This window comes from Anolis sagrei, chromosome 2 (assembly GCF_037176765.1).
Source record: "Anolis sagrei isolate rAnoSag1 chromosome 2, rAnoSag1.mat, whole genome shotgun sequence".
Classification (NCBI taxonomy): Eukaryota; Metazoa; Chordata; class Lepidosauria; order Squamata; family Dactyloidae; genus Anolis; species Anolis sagrei.
In genome coordinates, this window is record NC_090022.1 from 163,179,314 (window position 1) to 163,201,644 (window position 22,331).

At 41.7% G+C, this 22,331-nt stretch overlaps 1 protein-coding gene across 1 annotated transcript in view; it reads right to left on the minus strand.

Annotated features, from left to right (window-relative positions):
• The window catches only part of LYL1 (LYL1 basic helix-loop-helix family member), a 31,200-nt gene extending 10,813 nt beyond the window's left edge, over positions 1-20,387 (minus strand). The window contains exon 1 of the mRNA XM_060763576.2: positions 19,682-20,387. The gene's annotated coding sequence lies outside the window, so the exon portion shown is untranslated. The remainder of the gene's footprint in view (positions 1-19,681) is intronic.
• Positions 20,388-22,331: the final 1,944 nt, after the last annotated feature.

A 22,331-nucleotide genomic window follows, 5' to 3' on the forward strand; every position in this document is an offset into this window, starting at 1 on the left:
TCTGACTAGGTGATTTTCCAAAAAGAAAGTAACTCCACAAAGGAAGTAACTCTCTCCAATGTTTTACAAAATATCCATACTATTCTTCTGTGCTGATAATTCTGAAAATACAAATTCTATGTCATACGAGGGAATGTAAGATGGGAAGGGTATATCTGTTCTGCACAGTTAGAATCATTTTAGTCTGTTTAAACTGTTGTGGCTCTATCCTAAAGAACTCTGGGATTTGTAGTTTGGTGAAATACTTGGACATTTGTGGCTTGCTGAGATACCTGGACACCCTTGAATTTCAGCAGAACTCCACCATGGTCTCTTGAGCTACATCAGCTCTCTAGCACAAAATTCCACATACAGTATGACCTCCATATCTGCAGAGGTATACATTTGAGGATTTTGTGTGGATATACATGAAACTTCGGGTAACAGTGAACCTTATTGAATGAATGATATTTGCCAGAAGCATACTGTAGAGTTGGAATACCGAGGAAGTAGTTAGTGAAGATACATTTATAGACCTTGCTAGACCCTCCACTGTGACTTTATAGTCAACTTCCAGCAGAAGCATGGCATAAAATCACATGGATGATCTAGAAAATGCGTCGAAGTGATAGATTTTGTGAAATTGAGTAGATGAAACTACGGGTACAGGATTGAAAAGAAGCAAGGGAGCGGATGGATGATTTATTGTTGCCACCAATTTGAAAGGAACCAGTATTCAGGAGATTTTACCCCAGTTCCCAATTTTAAAAAGAACTGGCCGATTTGCAATGGAGGTTGCCGATTAGGAACCAAATTTACCATCAAGTTGGAAGGGAGGCTGTTCAATTGCACCTCCTCCTTTATTAAGAAAGTAATAACTTAGTAGTAATTACACTGTATATACTGTAGCGTGACTGGAGAGAAGAATGTAGATTTATTTGGTCACTTTTCCCTGCGTTTCTGCCACCACATGAGGTAAGTTGTATTATTGTGAGAAATGGCACTATGGACACAGAATAGACGGAGCTGAGGCAATCTTCAAATAAAAGTTAACAATTTTATTAAGTACACAGCGTGTGGTTGCAAGACGTAACTTTTCCTTGTTGCACTTGGAATAATACTTGTAACTTTAACAGTTCATTCTTTCAAGTAACACAGTATCTTTCTGACGTAGAGCACTTGTTTCAAACAAAGTTTCAATACAGGGATGTTTCCCTTATTTGATCCTCCCTAGATCAAATACTAAGTAAACTATCCTTTAGTCTCTCCTTGGACTAAAAGAATACCAGCTATGTTTCACCATTCGGCTGCACTAGCCTGAGAAACTTCCAATAGCCAAACCCAGCTTTTCAAAGCCTCAAAGCTTTGCTTCACAAGTCACTCCGCCACCTTTCCTTTCCTTCTCTCCCAACTCCTAACTCCTGACTCCTCTGAACCTAACTCCTGACTCCTCTGAACCTAAACCCGGACTGCTCACTCCTCTAAACCTAAACCCTAACTGATTTTTAACTGTCGTTTTTTCAAACTCTCCCCTCTAAGCTCCTCCCACTTCCCTCTCTCCTGCATCGGTCTCCATGGCAACGCACATGGAGGACTCCTCTGACTTAGGCCGCTCCAGCATTACTGCAGCCAATCCAAACACAAATACAGTTAAAATCATAAATTTATAATCAACTCCTGTACAGGGATCATATTTTACTTCTCCAAATTACAAACCTCTGGATTCTGTGGTTGGAGCAAGAGCTGTGCCAAACTGATAACAAACTGATATGACTGTAGAGCATAAATACGCTCAAAGAATCAAGAAGAGCAAATGTGTGAAAATCCAGCATAGAGGACTATCACACTATGCAGGCCCCTGCTGTGATGTATAATGGTACCACGGATAAAGGATGTGCCCATTGTCTGGCATAAAAGGAAAAAAAACCTTTCAGGAATGGGTTGTTGTAGGTTTTTCGGGCTATATGGCCATGTTCTAGAAGCATTCTCTCCTGACGTTTTGCCTGCATCTATGGCAAGCATCCTCAGAGGTTGTGAGGTCACCCAGTGGTTTCATGTAGATATTGAAAAGATTGGGGGATAGAATGAAACCTTGCGGTAACATTTCCAAGCTCTGGATCTGTGCTCAGAAAGTGCTCCTGGCACTAGATGTTAGACATGGGAAGGTTAGTAGAAAATTGTAAATGCATTTAATTTAACTTTGGTATGGCCATGGTTTCTCTCCCCGCCCCCCATCGACCCCTTTATCTACAGAATGGAGAGGAGGGCTTTTGCTGCAGGTGTTTCAGAAAGTCCAATGTACGGGGAACCCTCTGTCTGTCAAGGAGAGACTGAGGCATTTCTTCTCATCTGATAATCATCAGATGCGGTCATGGTCTCACCCACAGGCAGAGGCAATAAACCACTGTCTTGTGTAAGTTCACTACCCACCAATGCTTTATTCCTCATGAGCCAGATAGGTGGAATTGTGTAATCTCTGGTTTCTTAAGGCTGTTCCCCTGCACTCCTGCTTCTGGAAAGTTTACAAAATGGATCCTCGGGCCATGCTTCTTTCCAAGTCCATATCATTGTGCTCACAAAAACATTACCGACATTGCCAACATTTTTGAGGTTTTGAGGTTTATACCCGTTTAATACAAAGCCAAGACAGAACAATCCAGTTCAGTTCTCCATTTAGCCATATCCCCGCTCCTTATGACACTACTGTTTGGTGGTTTCCTGGCATTTGTTTGGATCTCTTCCCTCATTCTAAATGATTGGGGCGCCTTTCTTAAATCTTTGCAACTGCATGCTAAAATATGCTTGTTTTTTCAAATCCCTCCTTTTGGGCTTCCCATGCTTGGACTGACAAACAATTCCCAGTTTGGTCTCAGTCCCTACCCCAGTCTAAATAGTTATTCTTCTCCGTTCCTTTTAAAAAATCCTGGAATTAGGAAATTGGGGAGGAAGCTGACAAGAGATCCAATATGTGTTATACTACAGATTGTATGCTACAAAATGTTGCCTTGTCCTTTTCCTGAATGCACCTTTTCTTGTGGTTTTTTTCTGACTACAGTCAATCTTCATCTGATTGTTTTCTGCACACCCACCCCTTTACAAGAGTTTCCCTTAAAGATTTATCCATGCCCTGATAGTGTTCTCCATTTTCCTACCCTAGGATCATATCATAGAATCACAGAATCAAAGAGTTGGAAGAGACCCCATGGGCCATCCAGTCCAACCCTCTGCCAAGAAGCAGGAATATTGCTTTCAAATCACCCCTGACAGATGGCCATCCAGCCTCTGTTTAAAAGCTTCCAAAGAAGGAGCCTCCACCACACTCCGGGGCAGAGAGTTCCACTGCTGAACGGCTCTCACACTCAGGAAGTTCTTCCTCATATTCAGATGGAATCTCCTCTCTTGTAGTTTGAAGCCATTGTTCTGCATCCTAGTCTCCAGGGAAGCAGAAAACAAGCTTGCTCCCTCCTCCCTGTGGCTTCCTCTCACATATTTATACATGGCTATCATATCTCCTCTCAGCCTTCTCTTCTTCAGGCTAAACATGCCCAGCTCCTTAAACCACTCCTCATAGGGCTTGTTCTCCAGACCCTTGATCATTTTAGTTGCCCTCCTCTGGACACATTCCAGCTTGTCAATATCTCTCTTCAATTGTGGTGCCCAGAATTGGACACAATATTCCAGGTGTGGTCTAACCAAAGCAGAATAGAGGGGTAGCATTACTTCCCTAGATCTAGACACCATGCTCCTATTGATGCAGGCTAAAATCCCATTGGTGTTTTTGCCGCCACATCACATTATTGGCTCATGTTTAACTTGTTGTCCACGAGGACTTCAAGGTCTTTTTCACACGTACTGCTCTCAAGCCAGGCATTGTCCCCCATTCTGTATCTTTGCAGTTCGTTTTTCCTGCCAAAGTGGAGTATCTTGCATTTGTCCCTGTTGAACTTCATTTTGTTAGTTTTGGCCCATCTCTCTAATCTGTAAAGATCGTTTTGAATCCTGCTCCTGTCCTCTGGAGTATTGGCTATCCCTCCCAATTTGGTGTCATCTGCAAACGTGATGATCATGCCTTCTATCCCTTCATCTAAGTCATTAATAAAGATGTTGAACAGGACCAGGCCCAGGACGGGACGTTGCTTGTGGCACTCCGCTCGTCACTTCTTTCCAGGATGAAGAGGAAGCATTGGAGAGCACCCTCTGGGTTCATCCATTTAACCAATTATAGATCCACCTAACTGTAGTTTTGCCTAGCCCACATTGGACCAGTTTGTCTGCCAAAAGGTCATGGGGGACCTTGTCAAAGGCCTTACTGAAATCCAGGTATGCTACATCCACAGCATTCCCCGCATCAGATGAAGAATGCCCATGTTGTTGCTGCTACCACTCCTAAATTGTCACAGAGCTCCATCCAAGCATCTGGTCATTATAGGTGTCACTGTTTATGTCACAATGGTGTACTCCTGTGATCAGCAAGAAAGAGGGGAGATTGCTCTCCTCCTTCTTGCTGGTTGGACCTCACAACCTCTGAGGATGCTTGCCATAGATGCAGGTGAAATGTCAGGAGAGGATGCTTCTAGAACATAGCCATATAGCCTGAAAAACCTACAACAACTCATTCTCTGAGCTGCAAAACATTGGAAATGTTTTGTTGTCCACATAATATTTCCACAGCTAGATCCAGGATTGGAATGTGACAGGAAATATAGAGTCATGTTCAAGAAATGCTGAGGCAGTCAATGCATTACAATGTTTGTTTCCATGTGCATCAATTATTTGAGGGGGAAAAGAGGAGATGTAACCTGTGCAATACTGTTTTTCTGGAGCTCTATTTAAATGGATTCCAGAGAATGAGCAGATAGTTCTTGAACATTTGTGGTAATTATGGATTATAGATTAAAGGAGCCATCTCAAAGTGATGATACTCCTATGGAAGAATTCTTGTTTTATGGGGGTAGATTGAATTCTTGAAAATTCTGTGTTTTTTCTTTAAAGAATCCGAAACAACATTCAGAATTATAGACTAAATAGATCTTATCCAAAATGTTTGGGATCAGAAATATTTCAGAGGTTTCCAGATTTTGGAATACCTGTATATATGTGTATAATGAGATATCCTGAGTATGGGACCTAAATCTAAACACAACATTAAATTGCTGTAGGTTTTTCGGGCTATATGGCCATGTTCTAGAAGCATTCTCTCCTGATGTTTCGCCTGCATCTATGGCAAGCATCCTCAGAGGTTGTGAGGTCTGACCTCTGAGGATGCTTGCCATAGATACAGGCGAAATATCAGGAAAGAATGCTTCTAGAACATGGCCATACAGCCTGAAAAATCTACAACAACCCAGTGATTCCAGCCATGAAAGCCTTCGACAATACATTAAACTCAAAATTCATTTAGGTTTCATACACGCAGCCTAAAAGCATTTGGACGTAAAACAAAGTTTGTGTACATTGAGCAAAGCATATGTGTCACTGTCTCTGACAATTTTTGGTTTTCAAATATTCTGGATACCAAAATTAAGGATAAGGGGCTGTGGTGGTGCAGCAGGTTAAATTATTAGGCTGCAGAACTTGCTGACTGGAAGGTCTGCAGTCCGAATCCACAGGACAGGGTGAGCTCCTGTTGTTAGCTCTAGCTTCTGCCAACCTAGCAGTTCGAAAACATGCAAATATGAATAGATCAATAGATACTGCTTCAGTGGGAAGGTAACTGCACTCCATGCAGTCAGGCTAGCCACATAACCCTACGGACAACGCCAACTCTTCAACTTAGAAATGGAGGTGAGCATCACCTTCCAGAGTCGGACACGATGTCAAGGGGAAACTTTTACCTTTTATACTCAGCTTGTGTTTCAGAAACCCTTTTTTCCCCTTCCAGGGTGAATGGAAATACACAAAATACCAGATGAAAGTACACTATTGGTTTAACTTAACCAAGCCATGAGTTTCTCGATAAAACTAGCACATTGCCTACATTTCTGTCTGTCTTCAGCCCAAAACATGGAATTTAGAGAAGATCATCTTGCTCAGTCTATATCAGGGGTCCACAAACTTTTTAAACAGAGGGCCAGGTCACAGTCCCTCAAACTGTTGGAGGGCCGGATTATAATTTGAAAAAACATGAATGAGTTCCTATGCACACTGCACATCTCTTATTTGTAGTACAAAAAAACCACTTAAATACAATACAATAATTAAAATGAAGAACAATTTTAGCAAATATAAACTTATTAGTATTTCAATGATAAGTGTGGGCCTGCTTTCGGCTGATGAGATAGGATTGCTGTTGTTGTTGTGTGCTTTCAAGTCATTTCAGACTTAGGTTGACCCTGAGTGAGGGCCGGTTAATGACCTTGGAGGGCCGTATCCGGGCCCCGGGCCGTAGTTTGAGGAACCCTGGTCTATATAAAAGGGAAAGCTTTCTAAATCTCTAGATAAGGGATTTCCCTTTTATAATACTCAGTCTAGGTTTGGGTGGAAATAATTTGGGGAAAACATTGCACTTTTCATGTTTTTAAATGTATATTTTTTATAAGAAACACAGAGAAAAGACCAAATACTGAAGAGTAACACATAAGTAAAGAGAGTGCAGAACTAGCACACTCATCCCCAACTAACACTATGGTAAAACATGCCTTTTGAAATAAGAAGTCAGGAGTGACAAGAAAAATGGCCCAGTGCTAACACATTCATTTGAAAGAATGTAGTCCATATGTTGATATTTTCTACCTGTGACTCTCGTGTTTTTGATCAGAAAAAAAATAAATAAAGAGGAAAGACGTAATTTGACTTGGTGGCATTAGCAAATGTCTTTCTGATACTTACAACTCAACAGTTAGCTAAAGCCCACCACTGTTTCTGGAAAGGAAGTACATTTGCATGGGCAAATGCAAATGTATTGGATCAGTACCTAACCAACCCTTTCTGAGCTGAAGACTGTCTTGACACTAAATAACTGGGGGGGGGGGGGGATTAAAAAGAGGCCCAGAAGATCATTGGAAATGCACATCTTGGGAACGTTGGGTTTTTTGGGGGAAAAAAAGTTTTTTGTTTAGAAATCCCTTGTGAATCATAAAAACAAAGGGAAATAGACAGCAGTAAAGAAAATAGCCCTGTTAGGGCATTCTAAGAAGGAACCATGAAACCATGTAGCACAAGGAAGCAAGGACTGATTCCTTTTCCCCTTAGTGGCGGACACCTACCTATGTTATGGGACAATAACACCATTTTATAAATAATAATAATAATAATAATAATTATTATTATTATTATTATTTGATGGCATTAGAACCAATGCCATCAAAGCCAGAATTGAAAAGTCAACAACAGTGTAGACCCAAGTGTAGACTCTGCAAGGAAGCAGATGAAACAATAGATCACATCCTCAGCTGCTGCAAGCAGATTGTGCAGACAGACTACAAGCAGAGGCATAACACCGTTGCTCAGATGCGCCATTGGAACCTGTGCCACAAATACCATCTGCCTGCGACAAAGAACTGGTGGGATCACAAGCCGGAAAAAGTTACAGAGAATGAACACATCAAACCAAACTACTACTCTGGGACTTCCAGATTCAGACAGATAGTTATGGGGCACAATACTCCTGACCTCACGATCGTGTTAAGAAACAAAGTATGGACTGTCAATGTTGCAATCCCAGGTGGCAGCAGGACTGAAGAGAAACAACTGGAAAAGCTGACACGATATGAGAATTTAAAGATTGAACTGCAAAGACTCTGGCACAAGCCAGTCAAGGTGGTCCCAGTAGTGATCAGCACACTGGGTGCAGGGCCTAAAGACCTTGGCCTGCACTTAAACACAATCGGCACTGACAAGATTACCATCTGCCAGCTGCAAAAGGCCACCTTACTGGAATCTGCACACATTATTCGCCGATACATCACACAGTCCTAGACACTTGGAAAGTGTCTGACATGAGATTCAGTACAACAGCCAGTAGAGTGTCTGCTGTGGACTCATTTTGTTGTGTTTCTAATAATAATAATAATAATAATAATAATAACAACAACAATAATAATAAATACTTTATTTATATTCTTCCCTCTCTCCCCAAGGGGTCTCAGGGTGGGTTACAACAAAAGATGGCAAACATTCAATGCCAGTTCCAATATAACAACATAAAACAATCAATTAATCCACATCTAACATAACAGATATTAAACATAAACTATCTAAACACCAAATTAACATTCATTTAAAATCATTATTAAAATATTATACAGCTGATAAAGCCAGAGAGGTCAATGGGATCACCTATGTTAAAAGCCAGCTGAGTGTGGTGACAAATTCGGAATACAGGACTTTTTTAAAAACTGTAATTTTTTTTCACAGTGACTGTAAAATTAAGTGACTGTGAATTTCTACTCATTCTCCTCTCCATATGCCAATGTACAAAAGTAAGTTTTATATTATTTTTTGAAGGAGAGTATGGAAGGGACTGTTTTTATATCTTTAAGGAGGGAGTTACAGAAGTAGGGGGTGATCACGGAGAAGGCTCTCTCTCTCGTTCCTACCTGCCACGCTTGAGACGGGGGTGGGACTGAGAGTAGGGACTCCTCCACTGACTGCAGTGTCTGAGTTGGTGTATAAGAGGAGATGCTATTTGACAAATTGCCGGGACTTGAGCCATTTAGGGCTTTAAAGGTAATAACCAGCAGATAGGCAGACAGTGGAGCTGCTGCAAAATGGGAATGGTTTTCTCCCTGTGCGGCGCTCCTGTTAGTAACTTGGCCACCAATCTTTCATAGAATCAAAGAGTTGGAAGAGACCTCATGGGCCATCCAGTCCAACCCCCTGCCAAGAAGCAGGAATATTGCATTCAAATCACCCCTGACAGATGGCCATCCAGCCTCTGTTTAAAAGCTTCCAAAGAGGGAGCCTCCACCACACTCTGGAGCAGAGAGTTCCACTGCTGAACGGCTCTCACAGTCAGGAAGTTTTTCCTAATGTTCAGATGAAATCTCCTTTCTTGTAGTTTGAAGCCATTGTTCCACGTCCTAGTCTCCAGGGCAGCAGAGAACAAGCTTGCTCCCTCCTCCCTATGACTTCCTCTCACGTATTTATACATGGCTATCATGTCTCCTCTCAGCCTTCTCTTCTTCAGGCTGAATATGCCCAACTCTTTAAGCCGCTCCTCATAGGGCTTGTTCACCAGACCCTTGATCATTTTAGTTGCCCTCCTCTGGACACATTCCAGCTTGCCAACATCTGTGGTGCCAAGAATTCGACACACTATTCCAGATGTGGTCTAACCAAGGCAGAATAGAGGGGTAGCATTACTTCCCTGGATCTAGACACTCTACTCCTGTTGATGCAGGCCAAAATCCCCTTTTGTACTAAATGAAGCTTCTGAACTGTCTTCAAAGGCAGCCCGACGTAGAGCGCTTTGCATTAATCCAAATGGGATGTGACTAAGGTGTGGACTACCATGGCCAAGTCTGGCATCTCAAGGTATGGGCACAAGTTTTAACTGTTCAAAGGCACTCCTGGACACCGCCGACACCTGGGATTCCAGGGACAGTGATGAATCCAGGATCACCACCAAGCTGTGAACCTGCATCTTCAGGGGGAGTGTAACCCCATTTTGGGTTTTAGTATAGACCAGGGGTCCCCAAACTAAGGCTCATGGGCTAGACCCACCGGGATTGTGGCGCACCTGGCTGAGTGTCAGCTGCATTAAGATCACGCTGACCAAAAAGGTCATGAGTTCGAAGCCAGCCTGGGTTGGAGTGAGTTTCCAACCAATTGGGTGTAGCCTGTTGTCAACCTTTGCAACCCGAAAGACAGTTGCATCTGTCAAGTAGGAAAATAAGGTACCACCTTTAAGTGTGGGGAGGCTAAATTAACTGATTCATGAGGCCATAAAGAAGACTCCAGCAAAGCATTCCAGCAGGAAAGCATGCGGGGAATGTGGAAGTGCTTCATCAGCATCGCAGATGGATGATGAAAGCGACAGCTCCCCTGGCAGCCAGAAAAAGTTAAATAGCCACTGTGTATGTCTGTATATGTTTGTATGTCAAAAATTGGTATTGAATGTTTGCCATATATGTGTACTCTGTAATCCTCCCTGAGTCCCCTGCGGGGTGAGAAGGGCGGAATATAAAAGCTGTAAATAAATAAATAAATAATAGATGTGTCCCTCTAAGGTCATTTACCCGACCCCCACCCTAAACATTAGACTTAGGGCCAACCTAAGTCTGAAACGACTTGAAGGCACGCAACAACAATAATCCTAATTAACTTGACTGTCTCATCAACCAAAAGCAGGCCTCCACTTCCCATTGTAATACTGGTGGCCAGTTGGTTAAAATGTTCTTCATTTTAAATATTGTATTGTTCTTTCATTTTTTTTTTGCACTAAAATTTTTTTTGTGCAGTGTGCACAGCAATCTGTTCATGCTTTTTTTCGAACTATAGTCCAGCTCCAGATACTCTGAGGGATTACGAACTAGCCCTCTGCTTAAAAAGTTTAAAGACCCCTGGTATAAACTTTAAAGGAGTTGTCCAAGGTATTGAACCTGTTTGGGAGAATAGATTCGGCATGGCAGATAATGCCTCAAAGTTATAGAATCATAGAACCAAAGAGTTGGAAGAGACCTCATGGGCCATCCAGTCCAACCCCCTGCCACTAAGCAGGAATATTGCATTCAAAGCACCCCTGACAGATGGCCATCCAGCCTCTGCTTAAAAGCTTCCAAAGAAGGAGCCTCCACCACACTCCGGGGCAGAGAGTTCCACTGCTGAACGGCTCTCACAGTCAGGAAGTTCTTCCTCATGTTCAGATGGAATCTCCTCTCTTGTAGTTTGAAGCCATTGTTCTGTGTCCTAGTCTCCAGGGAAGCAGAAAACAAGCTTGCTCCCTCCTCCCTGTGGCCTCCTTTCACATATTTATATGTGAAAGGTGCTTGTGGGCAGTGCCTGCTGATTTCTCCCCCGTTGATCAATCTAAGGGCAGAAACCTAGAAGAAAGCTACATGCTCTTTACCTTAGGCAATAAAATGTTTCGGGCAGGTTTCAGTTTGGCGGATGTGTTACATCATGGTTCAGGGAGAGATGACTACTCACAAACAAATGTCTTTTCTCCTTTTCTTATACTTTTGTCAATGAGAAGCAAAAGTAAAAGAAGAACAGTAGATGCCATTGACTGGAAGGGCAACAATCTGTGAAAACTAGCATTCTGCATCCGATGTCTCTGGAAACTATCTGAGTGGCAGGCAAGTGGCAACAGGCCAACCATCTCCCCCCAAGTGTACCTCCTCAGGCCAGCATGATTTGCTACTCCTATTAATGGAATACATAACTTTGCTACTCCTATTAATGAAATACATAACTTTTTTTTGTTGTGTCAGGAGTGACTTGAGAAACTGCAAGTTGCATCTGGTGTGAGAGAATTGGCCATCTGCAAGGACATTGCCCAGGGGACGTCTGGATGAATTGATGTTTTATCATCCTTGTGGGAGGCTTCTTTCATGTCCCTGCATGAGGAGCTGGAGCTGATAGAGGGAGCTCATCCGCCTCTCCCCGGAATCGAACCTGTGACCTGTTGGTCTTCAGTCCTGCCGGCACACTGCGCCACCGGGGGCTCTAATACATAACTGAAGCCAATGGAAAACTCATTCTGAGTTCTACTGGTATGAGAGAAGGGGGGAAATGACTATCTATTCCTACAAAGGACATTCCTATATGAAGGTTTGGGTAGGCATTTCTGGCTGCTGAGCATGTGATGGTGCTGCTTATTGTACAACCACATTACATACCAGTAAATGTTGGGAGGACAGCATATCTCCAGATGGGTTGGACTACAAATCCCAACCTGGGGAAAGATTGGAAATATAGCCTGACATATCTGAAAACACTAGTGGCTGCTGTGTCAGTGTGGCAACAAATCTGCTCTTGTCTGATTTAGGTATCCAAAGAGTTGGACCTAGTTTGAAATTGGATTCCGTTCCTTGGATAGCTTATTTATTTATTTCATATCAAAAGCATTGCATAAATTAGTATAAGACTGATAAAAATAGAAGGCACACAGGCAGCTAAATATCTTTTGGCCAAAAACGGGCAACAGCAACGGCATTGTCTGTAGCCTCCAACAATTCTTCCTCTGTACATGAGGCAGGGCATAGTGGACAAGCATACAGGTGCAGAGTAGTCTGTTCTGCTCCACAGTCACACAAGATTCGGGATTATTTTAGGTAGTGCCATTTTGGCAGGTTGTCTTTTAATCTGCCCACTCCGCTTCTGAGTCTATTAAGGGACTTCCAGGTTGTCCATTCTTGGTTTGCCCAGGAGGAAGACCCTTGTGGGGGGGGGGGGCATCCAGTTGGGATTTCCTGGTTTAGCTGCCCAGAGGGTAGCTGATACAGAATGAAGACTGGCTTTGAAATGGTTGGAATTCCTGACTGGGAAAACCAATAGAAAACTCCTGAAATCTTCATTTGGGGGAAGGGGCTTCTCTGTGCCCCACTGTCTTCTTGTTCCTCCACGACATTTTCCTGCCCCACTCAACCCTCCTCATGCAGTCTTTCCACCCAAGGGCACGTGCAAATTAAAACACGCAAAGCTGAGCAATACAGTACATAAATGTAAACAAGGAAATGTACAATTGACTTGGAAACAGCAGTTCACTGTCTGCCTTCTCCATTAAATCAGCTGTCAGAATTTAAGACTTTTAAACCTGCATTTTATTGGTGAATTTAAGCTGTATTTTACTTCCATTTATTATATGCATTTTAATAGTGCTTTGTTCACTATTTTAAGACTGTTGTACCTTGCCTTGAGCAACAAGGAGAAGTGAGTAATAAATAAATACATTATTATTATTATTATTATTATTATTATTATTATTATTATTATTCTTTGAAACACAACAAGATGAGTCCACAGCAGACACTCTGCTGGCTGTTGTATTAGATCACACACGTCAGACACTTCTTCTCCTCCTCCTCCTCCTCCTCCTCCTTCTTATTATTATTATTAGAAACACAACAAGATTAGTACACAGTAAACAAGATCACTCTGCTGGCTGTTGTATTGGATCGCATGTCGGATGCTTCCCAAGTGTCTAGGACTGTGTAATTTATCGGCTAATAATGCATACAGATCCCAGTGGGGTGGCCTTTTGCAGCGGACAGATGGTAATTTTGTTTATGCCGATTGTGTTTAAGTGTGATCCAAGGTCCTTAGGTACTGCACCCAGTGTGGCGATCACCACTGGGACCATCTTTACTGGCTTGTGCCAGTCTCTGCAGTTTGATCCTCAAATTCTTGTATCACGTCAGCTTTTCCAGTTGTTTCTCTTCAATCCTGCTATGGCCTGGGATTGCAACATCAACTATCCATACTTTGTTTTTAGCATGATCGTGAGGTCAGGAGTGTTGTGCTCCAAAACTATGTCAGCCTGAATTCAGAAGTCCTAGAGTAGTTTCTGTAACTTTTTCAGACTTGTGATCCCACCAGTTCTTTGTCACAAACAGATGGTATTTGTGGCACTAGTTCCAATTACTTCTATTATTATTATTATTATTATTATTATTATTATTATTATTATTATACTATGTAACATGATTTTAATTTTATTATTACTTTTATTATTTATTATTATTTTAATGTCGTTTTGATAATGTTGTTGTTGTCTGATGTATATGTTTTGATTTTATTGCTGTATTATGTTGTCCGGGCTTGGCCTCATATAAGTCGCTCCGAGTCCCCATTGGAGATGAGTAGAAATAAAGTTTATTATATTATTATTATTGTTCCTGGGTTACAAATGTCATTTCCCAATTGGTTTTATCACAAACACAAAAGTTTATTAACCTGCAAAAACTTGGTTTTTGTGGACGTCCTGCAGCACATTTTGCTATAGTTTTTCTATGAATATCTCACAGAGCCTCAACTAATTCAACATAGTTTTTGGAGTTTAACAACTATTTTCAAATTAAGTACTGCACAATTAAACAGGAAAAAATACTTTCAAACCAGAAACAGATTTTTTATATTTTGTTACGTAGTGTTGACATCATCATCATCATCATCATCATCATCCTTTTCGGTGGTGGCCCCTTGACTCTGGAACTCATTCCCTAAAGACATCAGACAGGCCCCAACCTTGGCAGTCTTTAAGAGGAGCTTGAAGACATGGTTGTTCTAGTGTGCCTTCCCGGAATAATGATCCCATAGCACTTTGTCCTCCAAAGTACTTTACACTTTTTAGATCTGCTCATATGCCCTTCCACAAACGCCACTATCACCTTTTGTCCATGTCCCAGCATTATTTCCATTTTAACTTTACATTTGGCCTTCCCACTGTTTTTAATTGCGTGTTCTCTTATTGATAATGTTGTATATTTTATTGTCTATGTTTTATTTTAATTGCTTGTACTGTTGTTGTTTTGCTTGTATTGTTGTATTCGGGCTCGGCCTCATGTAAGCCGCACCGAGTCCCTTGAGGAGATGGTAGCGGGGTACAAATAAAGTGTTATCATCATCATCATCATCATCATCGTGAAATAAAGTATCAAAGATATGACAAGGACAAGGCCACATTTTGCTCAGAAATAATTTCTATCTTTTTCAGGACAAAATTACAATTTTCAGTTGCCTGCTCCTTTCCCAACAGCCAGATTCCTCTGCAAAGTCCACTCCAACCCCGTCAATGCAAATTAATAATAATAATAATAATAATACTGCCAAAATTCAATAGCTAGACTCATGAGTGTTGTTTTGCGAAGCAGATAACCTACTGAACAAGACAAAATAACAACAATGCTCGCTCTTGACTGACTGCCTCGGCCTTTTGTTTGAGTGTCAGGCGATAGAAAAGTTTCAAAACAGAGGAAATGGTTTTGCAAATGTCATCAAGAGGGTTTGGCTTCCCAATCAGCCACATCTGAGGCCATTTCAAAGTAATTCTCAAAGTTAAATTGAAAAAAGGAATGACAATGCGCTACTTTTAAATGTGGGTGGGTGGCTGGGTATATAATTTTAGACCATAAGTTGTTTTTCCCCCAAAACCAGCCTTATGACTACAAGTAAACTGGATGTCTGCAATGTGTGGTTTGAGGAATCCCCTTCTCTAACTTGGAGTGGAGATAAAAAGAGAGAAGAAATTTGGTTCAAACCCGGTGTAGCCACCAGTTCAGAATATACTGTTTTTCCATCCAAACAACCCTATCCTGTTTTATAGGAATAACACATGCTTATGAAATCCAGTTTACAATACAACCAGTCCCAAATAATGTGTTAGGTCATGCCAAACAGGCTTGCAGTAACTTTTAATAATAATAATAATAATAATAATAATAATAATAAACCTTTATTTATACCCCGCTACCATCTCCAGAAGGACTCGGTGCAGCTTACAAGAGGCCGAGCCCAAATACATCAGTAAAACACAACAACAGTACAATAATAAAAAAAACCTCATAAACAAAGCAAAAAACATAAACAATAACACCACGGCGCATTAAAACCTGTGGCAAGGCCAAACGTAGTACTTAAAATCTTTAAAAATGTTGGGCATGATCAGGTGAAATAGGATAGATATTTGGGGATAGGTGGGGTGTGCAGGCAATTCTAGATCTCTAGTAAAGTGCATTTGGGATATATTGCTTGGAGTTTCCTTATTCTGGGGAGTCACACTGGAGCAACCACGTTTTCAAGCTCCTTCTAAAGACTGCCAACATTGGGGCATGCCTGATGTCCTCGGGGAGTGAGTTCCAGAGTCAAGGGGCCACCACCGAGAAGGCCCTGTCCCTCATCCCCACCAATCGCACTTGCGATGCACGTGGGATTGCGAGCAGGGCCTCTCCTGATGATCGAAGAGATTGTGTGGGTTCGTATACAGAGATGCAAAACAGACATGAATCAAAACATTTCAGATTCCCTGGATTAGGGATATAACCTGATAATGATCCCATCAGCCACTTAATTTCATCTTTCGTTTTTATGTGTATCTTAAACTAGAAGTATAAATAAATTTATACTTATAAATAATATTTATAATTATAAATATATTATTATTATTTATAAATATATTATTAATAAATATATTATTATATTATATTATACTATTTATATTATATTATTTGTATTATTTATAAATATTATTTATATTTATAAATATTTATATTTATACACCGGAGCCCCCGGTGGCGCAGTGGGTTAAAGCGCTGAGCTGCTGAACTTGTTGACCGAAAGGTCACAGATTCAATTCCGGGGAGCGGCGTGAGCTTCCGCTGTCAGCCCTAGCTTTTGCCGACCTAGCCTTGGAGGTGTCTATGGACAACACCAGCTCTTCGGCTTAGAAATGGAGATGAGCACCACATCCCAGAGTCAGACATGACTAGACTTAATGTCAGGGGAAAACCTTTACCCTTTACCTATAAATAAATACACTGCAGCTACAACCCAACAGGCTTCAAAGTGTTGAAATTCAGCTGAAATTGGTGATTTTTAGGGAAGCATAACTCTGTGTTTAATGATGAACCCATATATGTGTACACATGCATTATAAAATGCATGTAATCAATGCTGTATATTATATGTATGCAGCCCTTTACTATTAGACATTATAAAACATATAATTAATGTTGTTGTTTATTCATTCAGTCACTTCCGACTCTTCGTGACCTCATGGACCAGCCCATGCCAGAGCTTTCTGTCGACCGTCACCACCCTCAACTCCTTCAAGGTCAATCTAGTCACTTCAAGGATGCCATCCATCCATCTTGCCCTTGGTCGGCCCCTTTTTCCTTCCATTTTCCTCATCATTATTGTCTTCTCTAAGCTTTCCTTTCTTTTCATGATGTGGCCAAAATACTTCATCTTGGCCTCTACTATCCTTCCCTCCAATGAGCAGTCAGGCTTTATTTCTTGAAGTATGGACTGGTTAGATCTTCTCGCAGTCCAAGGCACTCTCAGAACTTTCCTCCAACACCACAGTTCAAAAGCATCGATCTTCCTTCGCTCAGCCTTCCCTATGGTCCAGCTCTCACATCCATAGGTGACTATGGGGAATACCATTGCTTTAACTATGCGGATCTTTGTTGCCAGTGTGATGTCTCTACTCTTCACTATTTTATCAAGATTGCTCATTGCTCTCCTCCCAAGAAGTAAGCGTCTTCTGATTTCTTTATAATTAATAGCACAACGATAATACAGTCCTTTGCTTTCCTGCAGCTTCCCAAACAGCCACATCCGACTGTTGTAAGAACTGTTATGTATTATGCATTATTCCGGTGATGCAGTGGAGAATATATGTACAGAACCTCATTTGTAGTGATTTCCCATATATTTCTTTAAAAAATATATTTTTATTGAGTGTATTTCGATAATTACAACCAGTTAAAAACTTGTGAGGGGTGTCTTAGGGTAATAGGTAAGGGTCTTGGGGTAAAAGGGGGGGTAGGAAAGAAAAAATAAAAGAAGGAGGGGTCTGGGGATGTATAGGACTGGCTTAGGGTAACGGGGGGAGGGTGTAGGGTTTAAGGGGCTGAAAGGTTGTGGGGGGAATTTGTTGACTCCCAAGTCTCCATTCTCATCTTTAAGATAATTCTCATATTGATTCTCATCATGTGGATTCTCCCTTCTACTCATGTTTTTGCTTCCTCCTTCCTTCTTTTCTTTACTTATGCCGTCATTATCTTTAGTTTTCCATTTCCTTGGGGTTTGTCATGAAGTCATTAAATAGATTCCAATCTGTCCTCTTAAGTGGTCTTCCTTGTGGATCTTTTAATGCCCATATATTTCTTTTATGTACATAGAAGCCATTAGGAAACTATAGCTTCCTAATATGAACACTCAGCTCCCAGTGAGAGTAACACATGCAGTTGCCACGCATGACAATCTACACGTGGTTTTCACTCTTTTTCGCACAAGGAAATGCTTCCCTTTAAGGAAGCGTGTAATACGTCGATGGGCCCAAACTGAAACAACTGTTAGTCCTGGGGGGGGGGGGGGGGGGAATGACACTTTCTCTATTTTGCATTGCTTCCTTTCAAAATGTTCCGATCAGCTTTTTAGTTGCTGTCGTGTTTGCTAATTGTTATTATATCCAGAAAAATAGAAGGATAATTTCTAATCGCTGCTCCTCATTCCAGAAATACCATATGTACTTGTCAATGACTAGATTCGACATGTATTATTATTATTATTATTATTATTATTATTATTATTAGGGAAATAGTGCGGAATATAAATAAAGCTTATATTATTATTATTATTATTATTATTATTATTATTATTATTATTTGAAACACAACAAGATGAGTCCACAGCAGATACTCTGTTGGCTGTTGTATTGGATCACATGTCGGACACTTCCCAAGTGTCTAGGACTGTGGGATGTATCGCCGAATAATGCGTGCAGATCCCAATAAGGTGGCCTTTTGCAGTTGGCAGATAGTAATCTTGTCAGCGCCGATTGTATTTAAGTGGAGGCCAAGGTCTTTAAGCACTGCACCTAGTGTTGTTGTTCTTCTTCTTATTATTATTTACAGTATTTATATTCCGCCCTTCTCACCCCGCAGGGGACTCAGGACGGATTACAATGTACATATACATGGCAAACATTCAATGCTATAGACACACAACGTAACTAATTAATCTTAATTAATCTTGTATTGTCGAAGGCTTTCATGGCCAGAATCACTGGGTTGTTGTAAGTTTTCCGGGCTATATGGCCATGTTCTAGAGGCATTTTCTCCTGACGTTTCGCCTGCATCTATAGCAAGCATCCTCAGAGGTAGTGAGGTCTGTTGGAAGTAGGAAATTAATTATGCATAATCTTATCAATTAATCTTAATTAATAAGATTATGCACGCATGTCTGTCTTTACAAAGACATGGAATTTTGGACAAAACAACATTGTCACTTTGGTAGGAAACATTAAGTAGGTATAGGTATTTGATTTTTTTTTTTTTAACAAAACATAATGAAAGAAGTAACCACAGTTTGGTTTTACTACAAATTGAACGCTGATAGGAAACCATGTAGAAGATATGGTTTGATAAGGCAGGCAATTACCGGTAATTGTCAAGCAAAGGAGATACCACAGTGATAATGGAGATAATTCTGAGATAAACTAATCTCTGCATAATTTGAAACTGAAGTACAGATGGACGTTCCAGCCCTATTGATCAGTGGTAATTATTTAATTTTAATTATCTTGTATACTCCCCCCCCCCCTTTAAGAAAAAATACTGGTTTCTATCATACAGAGAATTTGGATACAAAATCTTTTCAGCTTGCAATTGTGCTGTGAAAAATTCAGTTTGCTAAGCCATACAGTTCATAATCTTGATTTCTAGCAGAAAGGCAACAAGAGGGAGAAAAACTCACAATTCCTAAAGAATAAAAATAAAACTAAATGTAAACTTGCATGGATGGATCTTGATCTGCTTATTCTAAACTACTTGTGACAACATGAAAATGATGACTAAAATGTAAAAAAAAAATTAGAACTTGACCAAAATACAGGACGTCAAAGATAGGACGCTGAGATCGGCAAACAAATTGCAACACCAACCAGCGATCACTCTGAGCCGTGATAGGAATGACTTCCAATGGTGCAAACAATCATATTCAGCCGAGGGGAAACGAGTGCCGATATTCAGTTCTCTTCTTTCCAAGGAAGATGCCGAGCATCCTTTCCCTGCCTCCCCCAAATGCCCCTTTTCCTCACCTGTCAGACTTCACCCATCCAAAGGCACCTTTCCATCTCCAAAGGTCAAGGAGGGTCATTTTCTTGAGATGGGGATGCAGGCAGTACAGTCCTGTCCAACTGCTGAGGAATTTCGAAGGGAGATGAAGAGCTGTCACCTCATGGCGGGCAGCAAGGAGAAGGCCCGGTTGGCAAGCTGCGGAGGCATGGAGAACCAGAATCAGTGCAGTCTACCTGAAGACACACCAGGAGGGCCGTAGTCTGATCCTAGTGCCTGGAATGGACGCGGCTGGCTGGCACCGCCAGGCAGCTCACCCCCAAAGCCGACCACATGGCTCCTGCCGGCTACCATGCTCGGGGGCCATGATTCGTGTCTGCTTCCTCTCTTCTGCACTGCTTCCCTGAGTCAGAGCTTGCGTATATGGTTATTATTGTTATTAGCGGTGGGGTTGGGGACATCAAATCAATTAGGCTCCAAGCTTTTCCTGCCACCTCCAATCCCCCTGAGGCCACCTCTCTCTCTCTCTCTTTCCCTCATTGACAGGCACTGCGTAGCCACTGGAAGGAGCTGCTTTGAAGAAGGAGCCTGGGCCAAGCCCCCTCCCTCTCTTTCTGCCTCCCCTCCCTGCAGGAGGGAGATTTCCTGCCCTCTTTGGACGGGGGATGTTCTGCAGTTGGAAGATAAGCAGCCAGGAGCTGCCTGCACTGGACTGATAAGGAAACTCCCGACTCAGACCCAGCCTAAGCAACGGGACTTGGAAAGCAAACAAGAGGAAGCCCAGCGTCTACACACTGGAATAACAGAGACCGGCTCACACCAAAGACTCCACGGCACAGGCAGAATAAAGATAGTTTAGCTCAGAGCACTTTCATTAGCTCTGGGTGGAAACACCGCTTGGGTGCCGCAAGAGGAAGGCCGAGAGAAGGCAGTGGGTGGCTTTCCCTCGGCCGGCCAACTCAGCAGTCCCTTCCCAGGCCAATGGCCGTCAACTTCTCCTTGGGCACCATCTTGACCTGATCAGACTCCAAAAACCAGGCAGGTGAACCAGCCTGGGCGCCATAGGTGTCAAGGATAAGGTTTTTATCCTGCAACTTGGATAAAAACAGTACATTGTCCATAGCTCAGAAGTTTGTAACAATGTGCTTTTTTTGTAACAGAACAGCAAGATTTGTTACTTTTGACTTTTTTTTAAAACGAGGGTTGAATGAAAAGTAATGCCTCCACTTTCGTTACTTGGGTTTGGATGGGAATATTTTAATAAATCAAATGCAGAAATAATCCTTAGAATGTGCTTTTAATTACCACTGTTCGCTTTTTCACATAATCACCAGACAATTGGATACATTTCTGCCAATGATGAACATGTTTTCTGAAACCGTCACGGAAGAAGTCGATACTCTGTTTCCATAATCAGCGTCTCACAGTTCTCTCAACCGGGATTGTGGCGCAGCTGGCTGAGTGTCAGGTGCATTAAGATCACTCTGACCAAAAGGTCATGAGTTCGAAGCCAGCCCAGGTTGGAGTGGGTTTCCAACCAATTGTGTTGACCTTTGCAACCCGAAAGACAGTTGCATCTGTCAAGTAGGAAAATTAGGTACCACCGTAAAGTGTGGGGAGGCTAAATTAACTAATTTATGAGGACATAAAAAGATGCCAGCAAAAAGCACTCCAGCAGAAAGCATGCGGGGAATGTGGAAGTACCTCATCAGTGTCGCAGATGGACGATGAAAGTGACAGCTCCCCTGGTGGGCAGAAAAAGTTAAATAGCCTCTGTGTATGTCTGTAAATGTTGTATGTTAAAATTGGCATTGAATGTTTGCCATATATGTGTACACTGTAATCCGCCCTGTGTCCCCTGCGGGGTGAGAAGGGCAGAATAGAAAAGTTGTAAATAAATAAATAAATAAGCATGTTTTCTGAAACTGTCATGGAAGAAATCGATACTCTGTTTCCGTAATCAGCGTCTCACAGTTCTCTCAACGTCTTCATCAGAAGCATAATGATGTTCCCACAGATCTTCTTTCATTATCGGGAACAGATGAAGTCAGACAGTGCTAAATCGGGACTGTATGGAGGATGTCGTATGGTGGTGAGATCCAGTTTCTGAAGTTTCAAGTCTGTGTGCTTTCATTTCAGGCATCAGCATCCTGGATACCTATCGTGCACAGATCTTCCGAAAAAAGCAATAATGTGACCCACACATTCTTGTGAAATGCCGATTATGCTTGAAATTTCTCTCTGAGGGATACGACAGTCATGCTGAATCAATCTGTCAACCTTTTGCTTGTGAAAGGAGATTCCATCTGAACATGAGGAAGAACTTCCTGACTGTGAGAGCCGTTCAGCAGTGGAACTCTTTGCCCCAGAGTGTGGTGGAGGCTCCTTCTTTGGAAGCTTTTAAACAGAGGCTGGATGGCCATCTGTCAGGGGTGATTTGAATGCAATATTCCTGTCTCTTGGCAGGGGATTGGACTGGATGGCCCATGAGGTCTCTTCCAACTCTTTGATTCTATGATTCTATGATTCTATGAAACTCTGTGGTTGCTGTCACAGGACGTCCAAGTCAGATGTTCCCACCTAAATATCTTTAAGCTTACTTGCCCAACAACGCACAGTACTCACATCAACACAATCACCATAAACAGCTTGCAATCTCTGATTAATCTCCTT